The sequence below is a fragment of the Heteronotia binoei genome, chromosome 3, assembly GCF_032191835.1.
Source record: "Heteronotia binoei isolate CCM8104 ecotype False Entrance Well chromosome 3, APGP_CSIRO_Hbin_v1, whole genome shotgun sequence".
NCBI lineage: Eukaryota > Metazoa > Chordata > Lepidosauria > Squamata > Gekkonidae > Heteronotia > Heteronotia binoei.
The window spans coordinates 25,481,380-25,487,234 of NC_083225.1; positions in this window are offsets into that span (position 1 = coordinate 25,481,380).

A 5,855-nucleotide genomic window follows, 5' to 3' on the forward strand; every position below is an offset into this window, starting at 1 on the left:
CATGCTCCTAACTACTACACCAAACTGGTTCTGGTCTTTCTATGTCTCAGATCCCATGGTAAATCTATGCTTATAGAAGGCACTTTCCATCAGCAGAACGGGACTTCCTCACAGCCCCCTGTACTGCTGCAACCTAAAGTACTCCCCCAAATGTTGTTCCTGGAGGACGGGGACCTTGAAAAACACTATGAGGAGCTATCCTGGGGGCCTACTCTCTCTTCCATTCACTGAAATGTTTAACACAGGATCCAAGCACTTGCTTACAGGCCTGGCGCATCCATAAGGCAGCAGTAGGCAGCTGTCTAGGGGTGCGGGTTTCAGGGAGGGCACCAGTTTGGGCCCTCCCTCCCACCCTTGCCTCCGAGCTGAAGGAAATATGCCAGCACAGCAGCACAACCCACACCTGTGCACTGGATGGCCACCGTGGCTCCGCCTCCCATCTGTGCTTCCAGCAGGCACGGGAGGCGCAGCCATGGTGACCAGCCAGCACACATGCTCTGAGGTGCAGGCACTGGGCTACCACGGTTGCAGTTGCGCTTGAACTTGTGTGTGTGGGGGAGAACTGGAGGGCAGCGACGGAGCCTTGCCTGGGGTGCTGGCCTTGTGCCGGCACCCTAGCGCTGCCACTGCTTATTTTCTGTTCACACAAAAAGAAGCAGAATGAGGGATAAAGAAAGGTAAGGTCCCCAGCTTGGAGGGGGGGGGGTGCAAATCTTCTCTGCTTCTAACAAGTGCTTGATAAGTCAAATCCACAGGTGAAGCTTTCCCCCATCCCTCTATGGTTATTCTGTTCTGCATTGAAATGAACAGGTATTTACCTGCATTTAAATGGCAGCTAGCAACAGAAGAGAATTCATAAAACCACCGCCCATTGGTAGATATACAGTCTTATTCTGTGTTTAAGAACACAGCTCAATTAGAAAGGGTAGAGTACTAAAGGTGTTGAAGAACAGGTGAGCAAAGATGCAATGCAAATAGCCTCTTTCACATCACAGATAACTTGACCCAAAAGTTGTCCCTTATCCAGTTTTCTTTCATCATCGCATCTATCAGCGGACTATTTGTTTCTCCACCTGCAGAGATGGCATTATTCAAAACAGCTCACTTGAGGATCCTACTGACGCGATTCTGGGTGGAGATGTATTTTGCTAGGCCAACCTGCAGCTGTCATCAAGCCATTCACCTACAGAGACCGTTCACAAACTACAGCCTGTCATTTGAATAAACATCTGTGCTCAAAAAGGTGTGTGTGGGGGGGAAACTTCCGCACAGTGGGATAAATAAATACATGGCCTGAAAACAGCAGCCAAGCATTCACTTCAATCTAGTGTCCAAAACAGAACATTGCTTAAGAATAAAGGTCCTCAGATACTGATAATACTTAAAACTGGTCTTGTAAGACCTCAAGACAAAAGGCAAGTTGATATGAAAATACCTTTGAACTGGGCATTTTCGCATACTTAATGTTCTCATGGGATTGTGGCTGTGTTGTTTATTTATCTTCTAATATTTATGGGTCACCTAACCCCCTACATTTGTAGGACCCTAGGAAATGTGCAACATTTATGAAATTAAAATCATAAAATCAGTATGAACTATTAATACATTATGTTATTAATAACTTGGGTGAAATGTACAAATTTACACACACCCTAGCAGGTGCTAACCAATCCCATTTTGCTCTCCAGGATCCTTCATTTGCATTTCCTGGAAAAATGCCTGACATCCCGATTGGCCAGTTCCAAGAGAATGGCCAATTGGAATGTAGGCATCAGGAATCCTGAGAGTAATGGGTACCTGCCAGAAGCTCAGTCAATCAGCTGACAATATAACACTCAGTACTAGATAGATAGACAGACAGACGGAGCCAGTCTGGTGTAGTGGTTAAGTGCATGGACTCTTATCTGGGAGATCTGGGTTCGATTCCCCTCCTCCACTTGCACCTGCTGGAATGGCCTTGGGTTAGCCATAGCTCTTGCAGAGGTTGTCCTTGAAAGGGCAGCTGCTGGAAGAGCCCTCTCAGCCCTACCCACTTCACAGGGTGTCTGTTGTGGGGGGAGAAGGTATAGGAGATTGTAAGTCACTCTGAGTCTCTGATTCAGAGAGAAGGGCGGGGTATAAATCTGAAATTCTAATTCCAATGACAGACAGACAGACAGAGAAGGAAGGAAGGAAGGGAGGGAGGGAGGGAGGGAGGGAGGGAGGAAGGAAGGAAGGAAGGAAGGAAGGAAGGAAGGAAGGAAGGAAGGAAGGAAGGAAGGAAGGAAGGAAGGAAGGAAGGAAGGAAGGAAGGAAGGAAGGAAGGAAGGAAGGAAGGAAGGAAGGAAGGAACAGTGTTAGTTCTGATGCAAAGGAACCAGGGATGTCATTAAGACCTTTTTAAAAGTTCAGACATTAATTTTCCATATCTGCTCTAGAGTAATATTTTGCCAGGAGCTGCACAATCCATATCAATGAAAACCTCTATGGTGAAATTAAATTAGGTTTAAATGAAGATGCTACAAGTCCAAGACTTTGTCTTGGTGAGACTGGGGCCCTTGGGCTCAGGAATACAATTATAACCTTAAGTCCAGGCCATTACAAGTTTGAAGCACTAGGTGCCTTTTTTCTCTACTAATGAAGCATCCCTCCCTCTTCCCCCCATTACTGTTATCAACTTCAGCTGAAACTGGTTACTACTCCAAAGTGAAAATCTCTGAGCCATGGCCGTCAACTCCAAGCAGTACCACACGCCCAGGGTGAGAAAGTTACTTGTATAACATTACAGACATAATACAGCTGATAAGCCAGCAAGCAGGTTAAACATAACAATTCCCTTCTACAGCAGTTAATTTCTACAGCATTGGTCTGGACTCAAAATGGATGTGCTGATGGCAAAAAACATTCTTGACACATTTTAGATATCTGAAACAGGGCGTTAATTTCCCCTCACTGCTTTAGAGTAACATTCCGGGTATCTGAAACAGGGCTTTAATTTTCCCTCTTTGCTCTAGAGTAACATTCCAGGTATCTGAAACAGGGCTTTAATTTTCCCTCTCTGCTCTAGAGTGATATTCCAGATATCTGAAACAGGACAAATGCTAAATAATGAGTTTCAATCCACTCCAGCAACCGTTTGCAAGTGGATTTTGCCAGTTCACACAGCAAAATCCAGTTGCAAAGTGCACTGAAAGTATGTTACTTAGTGTTAGTGAAAGGTAAGTCTGTTCTGTAAAGAGTTCGAGTTAAGCATGAGTGACTCAGTAGCCAATCCTTTGGCAAGCCAGGCCCCGCCACAGAATCCAAACATTCCCGTCCTTCAATGGCCATGTCATTCCTAATATCCTAAGTTCCCATTTGAGCATATTTGATTTACAGTTTGGCTCAGCTATGACATAACCAAGCTTTACCAATGGATTGTGCAGAATCATGGACAAATCTATGTTTTTAAATGCTTGCTTGGTGCTTTTTTTTTTTTTAATCTTACAACAATTATTGTGGTCACGCTTGATTAGACATGTGTATTGATGTTCATTGTTACAACCTCCAGTGCAAACGGTTAAATATTGCCTTGTAATCATAATTTTCATTATGACACGAGTCCTCGGCAGAAAAGTGATCTATAAATAACGTTTTATCTCCACATTGTGATTTAGAGTGTGGCTGAGAGGCTGCCCTTTGCTACATCTGGGAGCAAGGGACTTTTCATATTATTTTAAAAGGCTTGCAGAAGGAATCCATCAAGAAGGGTGCCTTCAGCCATTCAAGAATCCTAGCCAAAAAAGTCCAGGTGATATATATTTTAATGTTTATCCAGCTCATACCAAAGGGGATCAAGGTAGCTTCCTCTGGATAAACTTCATCCAGTTAACAAAAGGCCTGGGACTGAGCTAGGCGCTGATGAACTGGATGTAGGCACTGGATCTCATTTTGCTTACTGATGGCCTTCCTTTGCACACCAAGACTAGTTCCACCGTGTATATCTTGAAGGAGTGGGGAGATGGAACAGAGTCCTGTAGTGGGTCATAGAAAATGTTCTTGTTTTTTAATCAAGAGAACCTGTCACTTTGATGTTAATTGCCCAGTGTTTAGATGTGTTCCATTAGGTTGGATCCAGCCAGCTTTTCTGACGGTGAAAGAGGAATGAAGGGATCCCCCTTTGATCACCACAAAAAAAATCCCCAACCAAACAAAAGCCCTATGCTGGAGATCATGAGACCTGCATGGACTAACACCATGTCAAATGAGTGGGAAAGCTGTCTGAATTCAACATATTGTTTGTAACAGAAACAACAGTGTGCTTGACCAATGCCTTAGCTAGAAATAAAGGTCTGAGAATAATTACAGAGAGAAAGGGGCACTCCTAAAAAGAAGGGTGATTGAAGAAAGGTGTGGAAAACGGGAAAATACTTTCTGTATCAGGTCCCCAGAGCTCCTAGCCTTGGATCTGCAATAATTGCAAGCCTTTAATTTGTGTATCTTTGAAAAACCAGTAGCACAGAACACATTGTAAATGCTTAACACAAATGAAAGATTATTTTAAAAGTTAAATATAGATAATGTAGAATTGTATTATAATTTTTTATTCTGTTCAGAGAAGAGCAGTTTAGTTAAAAATACTGAAATTACGATTGGGCGGGGGGGTCCTTTCTATTTCCGTTCCCCAATAGAACTGCTAGTTTACTGCCTGCACCTCTCTGAAATATTATCCCTTCCCAAGAAAATTGTGACATCCTGTGGTCAATCAGGAGAATGAATGCGGTTTCTGCTTTGTGGTTGAGAAAGTAATCATAGGAGCAATATCTTCTCCTACTTCATAAATGTAACGAACTTTCAGAAATGCCAAGGAGCCCTAATGGAAGAGGACCTCAGACGTTTTCCAGAACAGTAGCTGTTTTTAGTTTTCAGAGTAGGCACATCCACAAGCACACAGGGGTGCCTGCTCCTCCCTGCAAACCGCACAACTCTAACCTATAAACATTCTCTTTCCAAAGTGGGCATCATAACCAACGATGGGGGAGGATCCTTTAAACAGATGACAGACTCCAGCAGAGGCCTATCTTTCCTTTACATTACTATTTCCAATATTTCCCAGTGCTGCAGAAGGGTTTCAGCATTCCTTCTCTTCCATCCTGCATCTAGAAAACAATGCCCACAGCTTGCAGGGTGGAAGCGCCTCTTATCGCTTTGCAAAGGAGCCATATGGCCCCTCCCTCCCTCCACTGTTTTTAAAGGGAGTCCCAGGCAGGGCATTTTTTTTGTAGAAAAAGCCCAGCAGGAGCTCATTTGCAAATTAGGCCACAACTCTGACATCACCATTGTGCCACACAGAGCTTTTTGTAGAAGCCCAGTGGGAACTCATTTGCATATTAGGCCACACCCTGGCATAATCATTGTTTCACGCAAGGCTTTCTGTAGAAAAAGCCCAGCAGGATCTCATTTGCATATTAGGCCACAGCCCAACACAATACCAGCTGGAACTGAATTCTTGTGTGTTCCTTTAAAAAAAAGCCTTGGTCCCAAGTAACACATGAAACCAGAGTTGGGTCAGGGTTCTCCCCAACTCAACTTGCACTTCATGTATCCTGTAATCAGACCCTTGATGACATGACAACATGTAAATGTATATCCTGTTACCTGCTCTGAAACCCATGGACAAATGGACACATTTCCAAATAAGTACAATTGCACCAGTTGTGGTTTTCTCTTCACATCTTCTCAGCCTGAAACAAACTAAAAGCCTGTCATTTGATCTGCTGAAAGAATTGTACTGCCTGCTGTAAAAAAAAATACCATTCCCCACATCTGGATGGGGGATCCTCCACTTCCCCACACTCCTTCCCACCGCAGACCAGCTGGCTGGTGGGAGGAAATCC